Source organism: Moschus berezovskii, chromosome 28 (assembly GCF_049115385.1).
Source record: "Moschus berezovskii isolate FMDL1 chromosome 28, NW_MosBer_1.0, whole genome shotgun sequence".
Classification (NCBI taxonomy): Eukaryota; Metazoa; Chordata; class Mammalia; order Artiodactyla; family Moschidae; genus Moschus; species Moschus berezovskii.
The window spans coordinates 2306887-2319018 of NC_142487.1; positions in this window are offsets into that span (position 1 = coordinate 2306887).

Genomic DNA, 12132 nt, shown 5'->3' on the forward strand with positions numbered 1-12132 from the left:
TCATAATAATAACTAATATTTTAGGATGTTTGTCACTTCTAAGCAATTTTTATATAGTGACTCAGTAATTATCGTAAAGCATTTTAACTTAGTCATTATTTGGAGTGCCTCACTGGTGGCTCAGATAGTAAAGAATCTGCCTGCAATGCAGGAGACCTGGGTTTGATACCTGGATCGGGACGATCCCCTGGAGAAGGGAATGGCAACCAACTCCAATATTCTTACCTGGGAAATCCCATAGATAGAGGAACCTGGCAGGCTACAGTCCACAGGGTCACAAAGAGTCGGACACAACAGAACCGATTTAGCATGCAAGCATGTTGCTTAGAGTGAGGAAACAGAGAAATTTTGGCAGCTTATCGCTAGAACGCATGTGTTTAATCGTTACAATTTACTGCCTTAGAGGTGAACTAGATTTTGGTCCTCAAATTGATTTTTCTATTATTTAGCTACTTTTATTTATATTTGTTATTGTTAAGGAGATAATTACTTTTAAAGTTCCTTTCAATAACATAACTTCTTTTTTCTTTTTTTCTGCCACTCAGTGAGTAGGAAAGAAAGGTTGTATATTCACCCGCTTCCAAAAAAAAGAAAAGTCTCCTCTACTGTTTATATGCTACTTATCCTGTGTTAGTATTTCTCAAACGTATTTGACCTCAGAATACTTTTTTTTTATAGCATACTGTCATACTTGTTCACCTCCTACCCACCACCATGTGAAGTAGTCTGTGGGACACTAGTTTGGAAAAACTAGACAGCACTATTACTCATTGTATTGCTGTAATATCAAATATTCTCCCTGGAATAGCAGCAGGCATGATTTAAATCTCCCATGATTACCTACCTGGTTTTGCTGTTTATTTTTCATGGCTCTAAGATTTTACAAATCTTAGTTAAAATTCTTTTGTTATACGTGAAACTAACTAGAGATACTTTAAGCCAAAAAAATGCAGAGGTTTATTTTGAGGTTGTAAAGGTATCCTAAGAAGAATAATGTATGTATGGATGTGAGATTTGGACTGTGAAGAAAGCTGATCGCCGAAGAATCGATGCTTTTGAACTGTGGTGTTGGAGAAGACTCTTGAGAGTCCCTTATACTGCAAGGAGATCCAACCAGTCCATTCTAAAGGAGATCAATCCTGGGTGTTCATTGGAGGGACTGATGCTAAAGCTGAAACTGCAATACTTTGGCCACCTCATGCGACGAGTTGACTCACTGGAAAAGACTCTGATGCTGGGAAAGGTTGGGGGCGGGAGGAGAAGGGGACGACGGAGAATGAGATGGCTGGATGGCATCACCGACTCTGTGGACATGAGTTTGAGTGTACTCCGGGAGTTGGTGATGGACAGGGAGGCCTGGCGTGCTGTGATTCATGGGGTCGCGGAGAGTCGGACACGACTGAGCGACTGAACTGAACTGAACTGAACTGAAGAAGAATAAAGAAACGTAGGTATTTCAAAAGCAGGGAGTCAGTCTGGTCAAATGAGGAATTTGAACCAGGAAATAGAAAGCCTCATGACTCTCATTTTCTCCCGCTTTGGAGCACATGATCTTTCATTTCTTCACTTATCTGCTTCATTTTTCTTTCTTCGCAGATCCAAATGTCAGCTAGAGTATCCCAGGATCTGAGATTTAGATACTGTTGGCATGAACCACATTCCATATCACTGGAGACTCTGGAGGCCTCCGTGTGATTTCTACAGATTTCTGAGTGAGGGGCAGTGAGATAAGGGGCTGGGGAATGTCAGACTGATGCTCTCCTGGTGACCGCTGGCTCTGGGCCCCTGTTTCTACATGTCAGAGACTCTGTTGAAGACTGAGGGGCTTACATCACAGCAATATCATCAGTACTGTTTGCTGAGAACACCTACCTTGAACCACTCCTGCATAAATTTCTTTTGGCCCTTCACTCACCATAGTCCTTCCACTTCAAACTTCCCCTGCTGAATTCTTTCTCCGTCTCTTTTCAGGAGGGAGTAATTTTTTCTGATGTCAGGCCAAGTCGCTTTACCATTTCCTTTGTTTCTGTCTCTTCTGATACTGATGCCCTCAGGGTTATTTATTTGTTTGGCTGTGTCGGGTCCCAGTTGCAGCCGACACATTGAGTCATGCAGGATCTTTGGTTGTGGACTGTCTAGTTGAGGCGCCTGGGTTCAGTAGTGTGATGTGTGGGCTTAGTTGCTCTGGGGGCACATAGCATCTTAGTGCCTCAACCAGGGATCCCCTACACTGCAAGGTGGATTCTTAACCAATGGACCACCAGGAGAGTTCCAGGGTTTTATGCTCTGTCCTAAGCAACTCAAACAAAGACACATCCCTTTATGGTTTTATTAGTTTGCTCAGATGAGATGGTGAGAGAGCATCACCGACTCAATGGGCATGAATCTGAGAAAACTCCAGGAGATAGTGAAGGACAGGGAAGCCTGGTGGGCTAAAGTCCATGGGGTCTCAAAGAGTTGGATACAGCTTAGTGACTGAACAACAAAGGCTGCCATAATAGATAGCACAGACTAGGTGAGTTAAAAAACAGACATTTCTATTCTCAGTCTGTAGGTTAGAACTCTAAAATCAAGGTGTTAGCAGGCTTGGTTTCTTCTGGGGGCCATAAGGGAAGAATCTGTTCCAGGACTCTCTCCTTTGCTTGTAGGTGGATATCTTCTCCCCACACCTTCCTTTTGCATGTATCTGTTTCCATATTTTGTGGTTTTATGAAGACACCCATCATATTGGATTAGGGCCCACCCTAATGACTTCATTTTCACTTAACTGCTTTTTTAAAGATCTGTCTCCAAATACAGTTACATTTTGAGGTACAGAGAATTATGATTTCAACACACAAATTTGAGCAGGGGTGGGGGACTCATAAATCAGCTCATAGCACTGGTATTTGTCTCTAAAACAGTATAAGTTCTACTTTTGTTACTTTTGCTTCTAAGTGTTTATTGGGGGGGGGGGCAAAAGTCCTGCCTATAGGAAGTCAGTTTAAACAACAGATTTATCTGATTGAAATTGGGTTCCAATTCCAAATCCCGAGGATCAGATTGACAGAATTGAGATTATGAACATATCCACCCATGATCAGTCAGCATTGACCAGCATGAGATTATTTGGTACAAATTAGGCTGATGGGGCCCATCGTGGTTGACCAGAGACCATTTCCAGTGAAGTGAGAATAGTTAGGAGCTGGTCAGTCTCCATAAGCATTATCTACCATTAAACCAGTCAATCCTAAAGGAAATCAACCCTGGATATTCATGGGAAGGACTGATGTTGAAGCTGCAATACTTTAGCCACCTGATGCGAAGAGCCGACTCATTGGAAAAGACTATGATGCTGGGGAAGATTGAAGGCAAGGGAGACTTCCCTGGTGGTTCAAAATCTGCCTTCCAATGCAGGGGGGTATGGGTTCTATCTCTGGTTGGTAAGCTAAGATTTCACACGCCTTGCAGCCAAAAAAACCAAAACACAGAACAGAAGCAATATTGCAATACATTCAATAAAGTCTTACAAATTAAAAAAACACAAGATATAAGAGATGTGAAAACCTCGCCTACCCGAATGACTGTGGTTTGTGGCAAAGACTGAAGGCCAAAGGAGAAGGAGGTGGCAGAGGATAAAATGGTTCGATAGCATCATGGACTTAATGGACGTGAATTTGAACAAACTCCAGGAGACAGTGGAGGAGAGAGGAACCTGGTGTGCTTCTGTCCACGGGGTTGCAAAGAGTCAGACATGATTTAGAGACTGAACAACAACAAAACCATTAAAAACCAGCATAAATAGTGTAAATTAAAATGTACTTAGAATTGAAAAGGGCAATATTGTGTACGTTCCAATTTTTATGACTAAAACTAACTTAAATAATAGAATAAACCCTTGAGAATTTATTAGTGAGAACATTTTATGATTGATCAACACTTAAAACAGAAAGAATGTGAACTGGGTATTTTATGTCTGTATTTAATGTTGATGTAATTGGTGTACTTAAACTTCTAATGTGAAGTCATGGAACTACAAAGCAAATGAACTTATGGCTAAATATTGCAACTTGCTTTGTGCAAAATTACCTAAGTACTACATAGGTGCTAATGACTTCTCCAACTTGAGGAGACATGCAATGAAAATTGCATCACTCTGGTTCTAAATGCTGCTGTAAGCAGTGATTTTTTTTTTCCACCCATAGTTTTTTCCCTTTAAATTGCTACCTTGTGCCAAATTAAGAGATATGAATTTGCAAATAGCTTCACTTTACGTGCCAGCAGTAATTACTAGACTCACCAAGGAAAGGTAACCTCAGCCACCTTCATAAAAGTTCATATACCATTTTTTTTTTTACTTTATGCCTGTGTAGTTTTTGCTGTGACACATATTAGAAAGAGATTTCCAACGTCTGAGAGTATAATGACCAAGTGTCTTTAGTGCCAGAGAAGTTATAATTAGCTTGAAAACATGGCTGGAGGTAACATTTTCTAAGTAGCACCATGCTTTTATTTCTGGCTTAGAAGGCAGTGGCAAACTTCTCTCTTCCTGCCATTCCAGGTCTTTCCTCCTTGGCATTAGAGTGTAGTTGTTAGGAATCTGGGCTTCAAAATGAGAAAGGCTTGGGTTCAAATCCCTGTTCAACCCTGTGTTAGTTTTTAAATTCTTAGGTAAATTACTGGGCTTCTGAGATTAGTCACATCATCCATGAAGAGGGATAATAAGATTATTAAAAGGATTAAATGGGATATTTGCAATGTGTTTAGCAAGAGTCTGGCATGAGGTCAATGTTTTAAAAGTAGTAGCAAGAGTTACAAATAATGCTAATTATTATTTTCAGTGCTAGACCTGGGGAAACAAAGATGCATGAAGCACAGTCCCTGTCTTGAAGGAACACAGACCAACAGAGTTTGAGGCTCTGAAAATGTATCTTTATATAGGGAAGGCGTTTGGTACTTGAGAGTTGGTTCTTGGTTTTTCCATTAAGGCTACATGATTACTTTTAAAAGCACCTGTAAATAAAGTTTATTCTTATCTTTGGATTTTAAGAACCTTATCCCAAGAGCAAATTATTGTAAATGACTCATTAGAACTATAGGTGTTGTCCTTCTTGGCCTGGTTCTGTGATCTGTCCCAGCGACACAGACTGCCAGGCTCTTTACTAGGTACCAGGGAGAGGATGGCCAGGTGGGTATCAAAATAATGAACCATATAAACCTAGAAGATTGGCTCTGGCCCCAGCTTTTGAAGTTGAGCTAGAATGTGAGAAGGAAACTCAGGCAACCTATCCAGAATTGAGGCAAAGACAAACAGGTGTCAGATTGTTCAGTTGGTACCCAAGGCCAGACTTCCTCCAGGCCCCTTGTGGGAAGAGGGAATAGAGAAACAGGAAATCACGGGATCTTGCTGAGACTGAAGCTCCAATACTTCTGCCACCTGAGGTGAAGAGCTGACTCATTGGAGAGGACCCTGATCTGGGAAAGACTGAAGGCAGGAGAAGGGGATGACATTGGTTGGAGCACCAACTCAATGGACATGAGTTTGAACAAACTCGGGGAGATGGTGAAGGACAGGGTGTGCTGCAATCCATGGGGTCACAAAGAGTCGGACGTGACTGAGCAACTCAACAACAACAAAGGATTTTTGAAGGCTTCTAATGAATCTAATGTGGGAGTAGGGTAGGGTAAGAGAGGAGGAGAGAACAGTGCTAGCACAGTGGTCTCTGAACCTTTCTGATTGTTGATCTTTGTTGTTGTTCAGCCACTGAGTTGCCTGACTCTTTGCGACCGCATAGATTGCAGGACGCCAGACTTCCCTGTCCTTTACCATCTCCCAGAGCCTGCTCAAGTTCATGGCCATCGAGTCAGTGAGGCCATCCAACCATCTCATCCTCTGTTGCCCCCTTCTCCTCTTGCCTTCAATTTTTTCCACCATCAGAGTCTTTATTTATTCATAAATTATATACATGTAGCTGTATTACTAGTAAAATCTCAGTGCATAATAAAATTCATTGTTAATGATAATTGGAATTATTTAAATAATTGAAGAAGTAATTTAAAAATGATTTTGGCTGGCTTATTACCAGATTTGATTATACTGTTTCTGTTTTAAAATGAAGGTAGGCTGATGAAGAAGAGACTTACCTGCTTCCTTGTTTGGTTTTGTGTTTGCTTTGTTAGTGTTGTCTTCATTTTGCCTTTCCTTTGCCCTTCAGTTCAGTTCAGTCGCTCAGTCGTGTCCGACTCTCCGCGACCCCATGAATCACAGCACGCAGGCATCCCTGTCCATCACCAACTCCCGGAGTTCACCCAAACTCATGTCCATCGAGTCGGTGATGCCATCCAGCCATCTCATTCTCTGTCGTCCTCGTCTCCTCCCGCCCCCAACCTTTCCCAGCATCAGAGTCTTTTCCAGTGAGTCAACTCGTCGCATGAGGTGGCCAAAGTATTGCAGTTTCAGCTTTAGCATCAGTCCTTCCAATGAACACCCAGGATCGATCTCCTCTAGAATGGACTGGTTGGATCTCCTTGCAGTATAAGGGACTCTCAAGAGTCTTCTCCAACACCACAGTTCAAAAGCATCAATTCTTCGGCGATCAGCTTTCTTCACAGTCCAACTCTCACATCCATACATGACCACGGGAAAAACCATAGCCTTGACTAGACAGACCTTTGTTGGCAAAGTAATGTCTCTGCTTTTTAATATACTATCAAGGTTGGTCATAACTTTCCTTCCAAGGAGTGAGTGTCTTTTAATTTCATGGCTGCAATCAGCATCCGCAGTGATTTTGGAGCCCCCAAAAATAAAGTCTGACACTGTTTCCACTGTTTCCCCATCTATTTCCCATGAAGTGATGGGACCAGATGCCATGATCTTTGTTTTCTGAATGTTGAGCTTCAAGCCAACCTTTTCACTCTCCTCTTTCACTTTCATCAAGAGGCTTTTGAGTTCCTCTTCACTTTCTGCCATAAGGATAGTGTCATCTGCATATCTGAGGTTATTGATATTTCTCCCAGAAATCTTGATTTCTGCTTGTGCTTCCTCCAGCCCAGCGTTCCTCATGATGTACTCTGCATATAAGTTAAATAAGCAAGGTGACAATATACAGCCTTGACGTACTCCTTTTCCTATTTGGAACCAGTCTGTTGTTCCATGTCCAGTTCTGACTGTTGCTTCCTGACCTGCATACAGGTTTCTCAAGAGGCAGGTCAGGTGGTCTGGTATTCCCATCTCTTTCAGAATGTTCCACAGTTTATTGTGATCGACACAGTCAAAGGCTTTGGCATAGTCAATGAAGCAGAAATAGATGTTTTTCTGGAACTCTCCTGCTTTCTCCATGATCCAGCGGATGTTGGCATTTGATCTCTGATGCCTCTGCCTTTTCTAAAACCTGCTTGAACATCTGGGAGTTCACGGTTCACATATTGCTGAAGCCTGGCTTGGAGAATTTTGAGCATGACTTTACTAGCGTGTGAGATGAATGCAATTGTGCAGTAGTTTGAGTATTCTTTGGCATTCCCTTTCTTTGGGATTGGAATGAAGACTGACCTTTTCCAGTCCTGTGGCCATTGCTGAGTTTTCCAAATTTGCTCGCATATTGAGTGTAGTACTTTCACAGCATCCTCTTTCAAGATTTGAAATAGCTCAACTGGAATTCCATCACCTCCACCAGCTTTGTTCGTAGTGATGCTTTCTAAGGCCCGCTTGACCTCACATTCCAAGATGTCTGGCTCTAGGTCAGTGATCATGTTATTATGACTATCTTGCTTGTGAAGAGCTTTTTTGTACAGTTCTTCTGTGTATTCTTGCCACCTCTTCTTAATATCTTCTGCTTCTGTTAGGTCCATACCATTTCTGTCCTTTATCGAGCCCATCTTTGCATGAAATGTTCCCTTGGAATCTCTAATTTTCTTGAGATCTCTTGTTTTTCCTATTCTGTTGTTTTCCTCTATTTCTTTGCATTGATCGCTGAGGAAGGCTTTCTTATCTCTCCTTGCTATTCTTTGGAACTCTGCATTCAGATGCTTATATCTTTCCTTTTCTCCTTTGCTTTTCGCTTCTCTTCTTTTCACAGCTATTTGTAAGGCCTCCTCAGACAGCCATTTTGCTTTTTTGCATTTCTTTTCCATGGGGATGGTCTTGGTCCCTGTCTCCTGTACAATGTCACGAACCTCCGTCCAGAGTTCATCAGGCAATCTATCAATCAGATCTAGTCCCTTAAATCTATTTCTCACTTCCACTGTATAATCATAAGGGATTTGATTGAGGTCATATCTGAATGGTCTAGTGGTTTTCCCTACTTTCTTCAATTTAAGTCTGAATTTGGCAATAAGGAGTTCACGATCTGAGCCACAGTCAGCTCTTGGTCTTGTTTTTGCTAACTGTACAAGCTTCTCCATCTTTGGCTGCAAAGAATATAATCAATCTGATTTCGGTGTTGACCATCTGGTGATGTCCATGTGTAGAGTCTTCTCTTGTGTTGTTGGAAGAGGGTGTTTGCTATGACCAGTGTGTTCTCTTGACAAAACTCTATTAGCCTTTGCCCTGCTTCATTCCGTGCTCCAAGGCCAAATTTGCCTGTTACTCCAGGTGTTTCTTGTCTTCCTACTTATGCATTCCAGTCCCCTATGATGAAAAGGACATCTTTTTTGGGTGTTAGTTCTAAAAGGTCTTGTAGCTCTTCATAGACCCGTTCAACTTCGACTTCTTCAGCGTTACTGGTTGGGATATAGGCCTGGATTACTGTAATATTGAATGGTTTGCCTTGGAAATGAACAGAAATCATTCTGTCGTTTTTAAGATTGCATCCAAGTACTGCATTTCGAACTCTTTTGTTGACCATGATGGCTACTCCATTTTTTCTAAGGGATTCCTGCCCACAGTAGTAGTAGATAATATGGTCATCCGAGTTAAATTCACCCATTCCAGTCCATTTTAATTCACTGATTCCTAGAATGTCTATGTTCACTCTTGCCATCTCCTGTTTGACCACTACCAATTTGCCTTGATTCATGGACCTAACATTCCAGGTTCCTATGCAATATTGCTCTTTACAGCACCGGACCTTGCTTCTATCACCAGTCACATCCACAACTGGGTATTGGTTTTGCTTTTGCTCCATCCCTTTATTCCTTCTAGAGTTATTTCTCCACTGATCCTTTGCCCTTAAAAGCCATCATTTGAGGGTTATGTTTAGTAATCCATAAATGCACTTAATTAGGCACGTATAGATGGAAATATGGAGAAGACAATGGCAACCCACTCCAGTACTCTTGCCTGGAAAATCCCATGGACGGAGGGGCCTGGTAGGCTGCAGTCCATGGGGTCATGAAGAGTCGGACACGACCGAGCGACTTCACTTTCTCTTTTCACTTTCATGCATTGGAGAAGGAAATGGCAACCCACTCCAGTGTTCTTGCCTGGAGAATCCCAGGGACGGGGGAGCCTGGTGGGCTGCCATCTCTGGGGTCGCACAGAGTTGGACACGACTGAAGCAACTTAGCAGCAGCAGCAGAGAAGTAACACTCTCCTTTTTATAAAGGAGAAGAGAGACTGATGTGTAAGGGCTGCAGAGAATAAGAGAAGGAGTAGAGCTTGAAAAGATATGGCAATTACTAGAGGGAGTGAGTTTTGGGAGAAATAGATTAATAAAGGATCTTTTCAAGGGGGTTTTTTATGTGAAATTTGTGTGGCCTGTCCTTCATATCTCCTGATCTTTTACTCTGGTTATACAGTTTTTACTAAGAAGCTGCATTCCTTAAAATTTCTTTGTTCTTTTCCTTTTTTCTCCTTAAAATTTCTTAATGATAGAGTACATACAACACTATACGCTCAAAACGCTTTTCCTTGCTACTTGCCTGTCCAAATCTTGTCCAGCTCAATATCCACCTTGTGTTTACCCAGCTAAACATATATTTAACATGTAACCCAGCAGACACACTCCTGGCATTTATCCCAGAGAAATGAAAGCTTTTGTTCACACAAAAAACTTTACATAAATGTTCACAGTGGCTTTATCTGTAAGAGCTCCAACCAATCAAAATGTCCTACAGTAGGTGATGAGTTAGCAAATGGTGGTGTATCCATACCAGGGAATACTACCTAGCAATAAAAAAGAATGAATTATTGACACATACAATAGCTTGGATGGATTTCAAGTGCATTATGCTGAGTGAAAAAACATCAGTCTTAAAAGGCCACATACTATAGAATTTCAGCGGTATAAAATTCTGGAAATGACAAAATTGTGAGACAGAGATAACAAATTAGTGGTTTAGGGATGGTGGGAGAGGGGTAGCACAAGACACTTATTTGTGGGTGATGGTTCAGTTATTAACGTGGTGATGGCCCTATGAATATATATGTGATCAAATGTACACACAAGAATATATACATGAGACAATGTCACTATCTTGATTTTGAGATTTCCTGGTTTGGGGAAACTATATACAGTTAGTTACTAGGGGATGCCCTGGAGGCTAAGAGAGTAAAGAATTTGCCTGAAATGCAAGAGACCAGGGTTCAGTCCCTGGGTTGGGAAGATCCCCGGGAGAAGGGAGTGGCTACCCACTCCAGTATTCTTGCCTGGAGAATTCCATGGACAGAGGACCCTGGCAGGCTATAGTTCATGGGGTTGCAAAGAGTCAGACACAACTGAGCAACTAACACATCCAGTTACTAAGATGAAACTATCGGAGGGAATTGAGTGGAGGGTAGATGATACTTCTATGTTCTACCTTTGCAACTTTTCGTGAGTCTGTGATTGTTTAAAAGAACGCCAAAGATAGTTTAGATTAGACCCTCATCAGCATGTCTCTAGTCTTTCCGTGCCCCTGGAAAAAGCAGCAGAAGGCTGTCACAGAGCACACCAGAAATGTTTTAAATTTACCTTGTGAATTTTTTCTTTGACTTTAATATTACATAAAGTTGTGTTATTTAATTGACAAATGTTTGTGGGTCTCCTGGATATCTTATTATAGTTAGTTTCTAATTTAATTGTGTAAGATTTTAAACTTTTGAAAAATGTTGAGGATATATTTATAGCCTACTGTATATCTTACCTTGAGCTTCCCTGGTGGCTCAGATGGTAAAGCGTCTGCCTACAATGCAGGAGACCCGGGTTCGATCCCTGGGTTGGGCAGATCTCCTGGAGAAGGAAATGGCAACCCACTCCAGTATTCTTGCCTGGAGAATCCCATGGACAGAGGAGCCTGGTAGGCTACAGTCTGTGGGGTCGCAGAGTTGGACATGACTAAGTGACTTCACTTTCACTTTCATATATCTTACCTTACTGTACTTTCCATGTACTCTTGAGTAAAATGTGCATTCTGTAGTTATTGACTAGAGTGTTTATCAACATTAAGTCAATATGATTTATCAGTTACTTCCTTTTGTGTTTTTTGTCTACTTGTCTAATCAGTTACTGAGAGAAGGTTATTAAAAAAGTCCAACACTGTGGATTTGTCTATTTCTTAAAAATTTTTTTGTTAATTTCTGTTAATTTTTGTTAATGAATTTTGAAGCTCTCAGTAGGTATGTGCTTATTTAGATTGATAGGTCTTCCTAACAAATTGTCCTTTTATTTTGGCTGCACCACATGGCTTGTGAAATCTTAGTTCCTTGACCAGTGATTAAACCTGGGCCCTTAGTGGTGAGAGCAGAGTCCTGACCACCGGACAGCCAGGAAAGTCCCCCTGAACTGTCCTTTTATCATCAGGAAATTTCCCACTTTATCCCTTGGAACAGTCTTTGAATCTTACTTTGTTTAACATTAATATAGCTATACCAGCTTTCTTATATTTCCTATTTGCATAGCATATATTTTTCTATTCTTACACTTTCAACCACTTTGTGTATTTACATCATTTTTATATTTGTTCTTCTCAGTGTATAATTTCTATTGATTTGTCTTTATGTTCACTGACTCTTTCAATTGTCATGTCCACTTTGCTGTTACACTCCTTTTGTGAACTTTTTATTTAATCCATTAAAAAATAATAGCTTTATTGAGAAATAATTCACAAAATGCAATTCACTCATTTAAAGTGTACAATTCAATGGATTTTAATTTTGTTTATTTATTTATATTTGACTGCGCTGGGCCTTCGTTGCTTTGCACAGGCTTTTTCTAGTTGCGGCTAGAGTGGGCTGCG